Source organism: Dendroctonus ponderosae, unplaced genomic scaffold, assembly GCF_020466585.1.
Source record: "Dendroctonus ponderosae isolate FM_Combo_2020 unplaced genomic scaffold, Dpon_F_20191213v2 Dpon_F_20191213_4, whole genome shotgun sequence".
In the NCBI taxonomy this organism is placed as follows: Eukaryota; Metazoa; Arthropoda; class Insecta; order Coleoptera; family Curculionidae; genus Dendroctonus; species Dendroctonus ponderosae.
The window spans coordinates 506,745-516,237 of NW_026018611.1; the positions used below are offsets into that span (position 1 = coordinate 506,745).

General features: G+C 37.7%; 1 protein-coding gene across 9 annotated transcripts in view; it reads right to left on the bottom strand.

Moving 5' to 3' along the window:
* LOC109540018 overlaps positions 1-9,493 on the bottom strand; it is a 63,615-nt gene that overhangs the window by 17,599 nt on the left and 36,523 nt on the right. For 6 of the 9 annotated variants that reach the window (XM_019908145.2, XM_019908143.2, XM_048666158.1 and 3 more), the window contains one exon: positions 6,988-7,034. The exons of the other annotated variants lie outside the window; for them this stretch is intronic. The gene's annotated coding sequence lies outside the window, so the exon portion shown is untranslated. The remainder of the gene's footprint in view (positions 1-6,987; positions 7,035-9,493) is intronic. 9 annotated transcript variants of the gene reach the window in all.

Sequence of the window (9,493 nt, forward strand, 5' to 3'; positions counted from 1 at the left end):
GCCCGGACTTATGCGGAAAAATTGAATTGTTTGGGGATTTAGAAACATTTTCAAACTTGGATTTTGGATTTTATAAATATAGAGCGAATATGTGTCTAACACTTATATTGAAAGGTTGTCGTTGCTGAAGTTGAAACTTGTATGGAATTAAAATTTTTCACCCAAATTCCCAAGTACTTCTTGCAGCATATTTCCCCGTTAATGACTCAGACATGAGATAAAATCGCCAGTTTAATGTGGAATTTATGGGCGCATTCAAATAGCACATAAATCAGCAAATTTCGGAGGATCTTAGATGGATTCTTAAGTGGTTTTGCGGTCGGTTTCTTGGTATAAGTCGTTAAATTTTAGATCAACTTTGGTATTTGATGTCCGCGGTTTTTGTGGTGACATTGTGTTCATAAGCCCTAGTTGTCGATAATTGTTTTCGCTTTTCCACGCTTATTTCGGTATATGTTCGAAATGAATGGAACTGACCTTTTCGTTCCAAATATCTCCTTTTCAACGCTCGCTAAAGTGATGGAGCGTGTATTTCGAAAGCTCTAATTGTTTTTCACGACAGAAAATTAAACTTTTGGACCGATCCAGCGCGGATGAGGGCAAATTAAAATGAAATAATCCTCATTCATAATTCACTCGCTCTCTTTGATGCCTGCATTAAACGTCCATCCGATTTATGGAGGCTGTGACTCGTTTCATATTTGAGATATTGATTTATAGAAATGCATTGTTAGCAGATAGCCCCCACTAATGGATAATTTTTATTATATTAAAATTTGTATATCGCCGCTCGGATTCAAGCACTATTATCTATCCACCCGGTCCGGAGCGTTATATTAATAACGTTCAGTAGTTTATGGGATTTTCGTGTCTCGAGTTATTGATAGCGCTTTGATGATGATTGGACAAAGCACATTTTAATGATGCAGTGATTCAATAGGATGGCAGATTTGGAGAAATGCCCTCCTCATTAGTAACCCAACTGAATCAGGTAGTTAATTAATAACGCTTCTCGGTGGTAAACATCCCGGGATCGTTTTCAAGACAGGCAAAATCATGTTTTCGTTTCGCTAGAAAAAACAGACAGTTTGGAAAAGAGTTAGGCAAACTTTTCGGAGGAAAACAATCAACAAAAACGCAGCGCAGCGTTTGCCCTGTAAATGTATAAACAGGAGTTGCTCTGAACTTCCGGAAGTGTTACATCGACTTGCTACTTTCGGCTCCGACACCATGAAAATAAACTTCTAAATTGAAACAACTAACAGAAAATCGTGCCTGCGCACTTTTCCTGCATCATCCATACAACACATCGCAATTGAATTGAAAAAGAGCATAGAAAATTGATTACAGGCTTACGTTTTTAGGGCGACAAAACCAGCTCGAATTTATGAGAGAATTGTAATAATACGCTCTATTTTATTTGTTTGCATTTTCCGCATGTTTTTGATGAATCTGATTGAATTTTTATAGCGATTTTTCAAAATTTGTCAACAATATTTCGAAGTAGATATGGAGTTGGTGCTTCGGCCATTCGATTGAGGAAATGTTGCTCTATTTGTGCGGCATTTGCCAAATTTTATTTTTCTTTCAAATTTTCGGCCATTTTTTAGTACGAAGCGGAGTGTCGTTCTGTTTTCAACACACCGTTTGTCGATCTTCCTTGGAAGAAAGTAGCGAGTAACTCTGCTAGTGCTGCAATAGCGAAATTGTCCACAGTTTTCCTAAATGTTCAGAATTTTTTTTTAAGGCAAATCGCCAGCGGCGAATTTTTCAAAAATGCATCTCTCACAATTGGAAGCATCCCCGAAAACCACATTAACACCAGGAAATATAAAAATTCCTCACATTTACAATTTTTAAAGACTCTTTAAATGCCTACGTCTCTGAACCCACTACTATTTTCTTACTAACACCGTCCATTTTCTCTGTGCCTACATATATTCCAGCAGCTTAAAAATGGGAAGTATTTAAGTCGCTAATCCAAACATATAGAATAACGTAGAATTCTCGCCCGGTTAGGGCTGAATTGAAAAACTTGTTTACCGTTTAGCTTGTTAAAGTAAACAGTCGACATCGAATTGCAGAGGTGTGCGACAATTTGTTCGGGAATTTTTATGAAATTTCCATCGTTTTATTTGTGATTTGTCCAGATTGTTTAGTGAAAACTGCCGTTGTTCGTGCTGGGAGAAAGTGGCTTTTGAGTGCAAATACTGTTGGAGTTTGAGTCTGATGGATCAGGAAAGTTGTATTATTCAACCCTCCAGGTAAAGATTGGTTTCAATAGCGAACAATTCTTGATGATGGGCATAGCAGTGAAGCTTTGAAAAACCGGACGGTTTAATCGAAATGTGCTCGATCAAAGAGCTTTTATGTTACCAAATTCATTTTGTAGATCGCGTTTAGGAGTAATTAATAGTCGAGACCAAATCTGCTAAAAACGCTTTGTAGGTAAAAAAAATGGACATAATCCGGTTTTTTGCATTTTATAGCGGGCTGGTCGCGTTTATGAGTAATAAAATGTTGAAAATGGCCCTGCAACGAAAGAGCCTTTGAAGCTGAAACGAAATTTGCTTGCGATTCCGAAAAAATGACCACACTTCGGTCGGCTTGAGCCGAAAAGACCGCTACCGATATGTTGCACAGTACGGTTTTTCGATTTTGAGCCCAGTGGGAGGCATTCTTTCAATTGCAATGACTGAACTAAAGGTTTGTGAGAATGCCCAAATGTGTTTCCAAGAAAACTGTCTTATTTCGGCATCATAAATTGCCAATTATTAGTCACGCTGTCCGTGTCAAACAAATACGTCTTGCTGTGGGGCCTTAAAGGAGTTGTTCAGGTAAAGCCCGAATAAATTAGAATATAATGAGTGTCGCCTTACAGGAAGCACTGTATTTGACACTTTTTAAGTTTATTTGTACACGAGCGGAATCGCTTCCATCCAGACGTTTCCTGTTGCCATCTCGTCGAATTTCCCAATGTTAATTACCCGTGCAGGAAAAAAACGTCTAGGTATTCGAAATCCGGTGAACTTGCAGTCTATTAATTGTCGCTTCCTGTCCTTATCGTATATGCATAAGCAATTTTCTAAGGGGCCTGAAACGGTGCGAAAGCACCATCGCATTCTCAGAAATATTTGAATTTATCAAAGTCATTATATTAAATAAACCAAACACATTTACATGCAAATTGTATAATGCTTTCAGTGTTACCAATCGGCGTGAAATTACTCGATTTGCGAGTATTTCGACGAGGCCGCGTGTTCTTTGCTCGTTGTCGATTTTTAACGTTATTTAATACGCTCGCTTATCGGCCATAAATGATCTAGGTAATTGTACTGATTTTTTTTCGACTCCTTACTGCGTTTTGTGCGGGACTTCCATATATCACTTTGCAATTTCCATTTTTACCATACTAATTTCCACTCGCAAACAACAAAGTACCGTCCGCTCAAGAAGAAACCGAAATGCCTGATGGTTTTATATCTACAAGAGAGTTCGATGGCAAGAACTGGGGCTTCGAACAATAAATCTCAACTGTAAACCGATTGGACACGTCCATAGCAGAGTTTGAGCGTTTTAATTAATTTCAACCAAATCGTGAATAATTTGCCGCACTGATCTGTAAGAACAAACGTCCAAAGGTCTTTTTCCATTCGTTCGTTCGCTCGTTCTTCCTTTCTTTGCGACCTTGATTCGAGTGAGCCACTGACAGCTGAAAAGTACAATCGCTTGAATACATTTTATTTCAATCACTCTGATGATGGTGATTGAAAGGCGATGGCTGCATTCGAAACATGATTCAAGGAGAGGCTGAAAAATTCCTAAAGTATTTTTTCAATATTTGAAAACACTTAGGTTTGACCCACGGCACCCGATGTCGCAGTGATTTTTCATTTGCGCCGAACTAAATGGGTTTGAGCAGAAATAGAACGACCAATAATAGAGCACGAACTAAAACTGTACAAATATTTGCCGGAAAGCAATTTTCTGAATCGGTCCGACCCAAATGCCGTAAGAAATTACGGCAAACTGTTTTCGAAACATTTTTATTTTTGCCCGCTTATTATCGATATCGCTCAAACTTTCAATTTTATTGCGTTTACCGGGGTTTTACGGGCTTATGGGAAGACAATTGAAACGCTTTTCTTCGATTACTTTTCTCAGTTCTCTGTTCGAGCTGCAAAGCTTCTCATTTCCATAATCGTACACTGAACATTCGCCAGATTCTTTAAATGGGCTTTTAAGGAAACCCTCCTTTTAGTGTCTACAACCAGTAAGCAAAAGCGATTTTTTTAGTTTACTTGTTGGTTTTATTGAAAGTTGATGATCCGGAGTAATTGAGGTTGAATTTGGTGGTAATGACGGGGCATATTTGCATCTTCCTTGTTAATTTTTCTAAAAAAAATTTCCGGATCAAAATCCAATGGAAGAAACTTTGAAAAAATCTGAGACCGTTTGGTCGTTTATCTCCAAAAGTTCTCACTTATAAAAATGGGAAAAGTAGAAACTCGAAATTGAGGTTTTTCGAAGGAAACTTTGGAAAGTTTAGAGCGCTTCTAGTACTTTCAAAAAATATCTGCCAACTCAAATTTCGTTTCTCGTTGCGCGGTTAATACGAAACTTTGCTAGATTTTCGGGCATATTTTAAAGCATCTAAACTTGAAACTTTTCCAGTTTAAGAAGTAAAGTTTTCATTTCGTAAAAAATCAATTAGACGTAGACTAGAAATTTTCCCCAAATCAAGCTGTTTTTGAATACATTTTTTAAAATCTGAGATCGCTTGTGGGTACGATCGATATAAAACTTTGCCAGTTTATTGCCTAAAATCTCTAAATTTGATTCACTAATATTCTCATTTATATAGCAATTTTAGAAACTCGAAATTCCATTTTACTTCCAATCTAGATTTTTTCAAAAAGTGCTGCCCAAAAGAAATGTTTCTGCAGAAACTTTTGAAAAACTGTAAAAGCGCTTTCGATTCCTGAGGCATATGAAATTTTGCAAGTTTACTGTCTAAAGAGTTCTTTTAAAAATAGCAAAAGTAGAAACTAAAATTGATTTTTTCGCAGAAACTGACAAGTCTAAAGCGCTTCTGAGTGCACCCTAAAACAGAAACTTTGCCAGTTTATGATGAAGACTAAAGCTTTCTCTTGTAGAAACCAAATTTGAAAATATTGTTTGCTTTACAGTTGGGTTTTGCAAGTGTTCCAAAATGAAGGTTTTTTCGAATAAACTTTGTAAAACTTTTCGCGTTTCTAGTTGCACGATCAATTTGAAACCTTGCAGGTTTATTGACTAAAGTTTTCCATTATAAATAGCGAATTTAGAAACTCCAAATTGCGTTTTCTTTCAGAGTACACATTGCTCAAAAAGAGTCTCTCAAATGAAATGTTCTGGCGGGAACTGAAAAGTTTAGAGCGGTTACGGTTTCACGATACAACTTGCGAGTTTCAACACTAAAGCTTTCGCTCATATGAAGCAAAATAGAAACTCTACATTTTTGTGATGTAGATTTTTGAATTCGAGGAGGAATTTTCCAAAGTGTGTCTAGATCAAGCTCTTTTCGAATATTTGAAAACTCCGATACCGTTTTGAGTTGCAAAATGAATTTAACACTTCGGACCTTCCAACTGATGAAAATTGAACGTGAAAAAAATTAAGTGAGAAACTCAAACCCTCTTTTTGCTAAGGATTTCCCCATAAATCACTTCAACATTTTCAAAATTTGAAATTTTTCAGTGGCGTAAAAGAGTTTCCCAAAATCAACCAAATGTACATTCGCTTTCAACCATTGGCAACCACCCTAAACTTATGAGGGACAAAATTTGACTCTCCTATTGTTTGCTCTGTTTTCTTTACACCTACTCAGGCCTTAGCATTGATCATCGACTTTTACCGCTCAGCAGGTAAAAGTATGAACGACAGACAATAGCAAACAAACTGTTGATTTCCAATCCCTTCTGGTTAATGGCATTGATAAATGACTGAAAAAATTCAATTGAGCATGGATTGTCCCTCCTCTGCAGGTGATAAGCTTTTGGGCAATCGCCTTGCAAGGAGGACAGTTTATCCGAAAATGCAGAAAACAGACAACAGAACCATGCATCACTCGATGATTATGATAACGTTGTCATGACGGGTTTTGCATGCTGTCGGGTTGATGTATTGTTTATACTTTTTACCACTGGCGAGCGATAAAGGAGCGTTCTGCGCCATAAGATGGCCGCTTGAAGAAACAATAAAAGGCCCCGGTTATTTTTTACTTTAATCGGACACCCAAATGGTTCAGGATATTAATAAACAGCGACAGTCGCTCGAATAATTTCGCTGGTACATGATAACATAATTTCACAATAATGTTCAAAGTTGATAAGGCAGGCACGAAGTGGTTGAAAAACGCAAAACAGGGAAAATCGATTGGGTTCGCGGGTTAATTGCCCGTTGCATGTCTTGCGGGGAAAAAGTGGGAATTTTGAATAATAAACGTTATTTCATTTTATTGCTTGGTAAATTGCCAGGTGGAAAAATTAGCGACATGGAAAAGAAACAAAAGCCTGATAGAAATCTTGTCGCTTCGATATGGATATCGTGCCGATAAACTAATAACGTGGACGCGGCAGAACCTCGAGGCAACTTAGCAAGAGGACGGTATGTCTCGTTTATAAGACGCGATAACATCTCTTCAGTCGTTTCGGGACCATCTCTTGCATACTTTTTAATGGTTTCCAGTTTTTTAGGTTCATTTTTATGAGCGGCAGGTATTTCGCAGTTTTATTTTGATCGCATGTGCACTTTTTGAGACTGTTGTTAGCCCGTTGTCTACGTGCCTTTATTATATTAACGGCGAATGGCCTTTGTTTTGTCAAAAACCGTCTTTGGCGCGATCGCTCCTTCATAACTGTACCCAAACAACATCAGGCCAGCAAAAAGGATTGCCTATTAAATGACTTCAATTCGGAGAGTGGAGGAGAAAGAACATAGACTTACGGTGTTCCGTTTGATTAAAGCTGAGTTCCGCTCAGTGGGCTCCAGATCTGCAATTAGAAGAAAGTTCTTGAATTAGTTAACGAGCTAAGGTTGGGCTTTGTATCTTCTAAAAGTCTACTTAAGTCTTGGAATGGAAAAAAACGTTTTCTCTTGGTTGACGTTGAATTATGCAAGCTGGCGTATTTTCGATTATTCCAAGTGCACGTGCACCTTCCTCGAGCATATACATGCGTAAAAAAACTTCTAACTCGAAAAGCATTACAGTGTTAAAGATACGTTCAAAAAATAGTGCGCCAACTCTCGATTATTGTCCGAAACGGGCTGATTATTGAAAAGCTTCCAAACTTAGGGTTTAAAAAACTAACACGCTCCACAATTCATTTGACGAAAAAAAAATCTTAACTCGAAAATCAAAAAGACTAGCAACTTGTAATAGCTACAGAGTCCAAACGATAGATTGAGCAAGCAGTCCACACATTTTCAATTATTTTCCTCTCACAACTGATTTCTGGAACGCTTCCTTGGGGTCAAAAAACACACCGGCTGCTCAATTTACACAACGAAAATGATTCGTAACTCCAAAATCAAAAAAGCTACAAACTTGCAATACCTACAGCGTCTTAACGATAGATTTGGCAAACAGTAAACAAATTTTCGATTATTTTCAAATAAAGGGCTGATTTTCGGAAAGCTTCCAAACTTGAGCACACAACAGCCCACCCGCACCCCATATATTGAGACGAAAAAAAATCATAACTAGAAAACCATAAAGATTATGAACTTGCAATTTTTGCAGAGTATTAACGACACATTGGGCAAACAGATTTTTTGGAGGTAAAACAGCCAACCGCACTCATGCAAGGAAACAAAATGTACAATTAAAAAATAAAAAACTACAAATTTGCAATTTCTACAGGGTCAGCGCTACATCACTCCACAAAATTTCAAAAACTTTGTGTGAAAGTGCGTAGATTTTTTGCCAAACCAGCGCAATTTTGCACCACAAGCCCAACGGGGCGATATAATATTAATAAGCCTCCGTGTCGTCGCCGCATTTCGTCAAATGGAGACAAGTGGAAGAACAAGAAGGATTTTTCCCAGAGCGCCCCCGTTTTATGTTGATGAAACGGCCAACTTTCAGATGAATAATTCAAAACCGGCACCGATCGAGTGCACAAAACGCAGCCCACTTTTCCAATATACCAAAACAAAACGGTTTTTGAAGGAAAAAAGAGGCCAGGTGGCAGGTGAACCGTAGGTGAGCCACCCATCAACCCATCCCAGTTTTCAATAAAACAATTCTAATGCCTGAAATTTGTGCGGTTTCTCTTCACGGCGTCTTGAAAACATCCTGCTTATCCAACCCGAACAAATAACACACACACATGAAACCGCCCATTAAATAGTGCTTAGAGGACCGAAAATAGAAAAAAAGAAAAGCTTAGATAGTCCTGTTATTAGCCAGACCTAATGGTATTGTATTAGTGGAAATTAGTCCGCTGTTTAGATAATGAGGGAAAATTGGAATGCTGAAAATGTATCTCTGCAATTCTATTGTGGATAATTGGTTTTGTAAGTAAACTGTTTGAAACTGGCATTGGGTTGTTTGTATGGGTTTATATTCATATATATTCCAGTTACGCGCAATACTCTATGTAAGTGGTGTAATGATGTTCGTGGAAACAATCGCAAATCGACTTTGGAACGCCAAACTGCGGGCTTTTCGTTTAATAGTTGAGAAAATACAGCCAATGTTTATTCGAGTAATTCCATATGCAATTCAGTCGAGAGATGAGCATTGCGAGTTTTCACTAGTAAACCACTGTAAATGAGCGCGAATTTCCAAAAAATCTCATTAAAATTACATCAGCTTTCCTATTTCTCCTCCACATAACTAAGTTAGTGCGTGAAACTCAAACGCTCGCTATTCGTGTATAATGAATTGCTCTAGAAAACTTTGCCACTGTAATTAATATCGGCCGAACTGAGCAATCACTGAACTGGTTCTAGATGATATTATGGAATTCCTTATGGGGAAAACTACCAAATAGGTTGATAGGTTTTGCCGGTTATCTGACCAGTAGACGTGAGAAACAGTAGCAGCTGTTTTAATTACTATACACCTAATGTGTTGCGATATTTAAGGCTATTTAGATTGTTATTGGGAAACTTCACTTTTGCGCTTTCAAAAAAGGGCCAACGCGAAACTCAGAAAGAGTGTACACTTGAAGTTTCTACGAAGTGTTAACGATACATTAGGCTAAGAGTCTGCAAATTTCCGATACATTTTAAAGGGGGGCAAATTTTCGGGAACTTTTAAAACTTGGGGGCAAAAATTTATTTGCTTATCAGATCAAGTAACGAAGAAAAAATTCTTAATTCGAAAACCACAAAGGGTAAAAGTTTGAAATTTCTACAGAGTGTTAAAGACAAATTGGGGCAATAGTCCACAAAATTTGAGAAAGTTTTGAAAGTGTGCTGATTTTTGGCAAGTTTTCAAACTTGA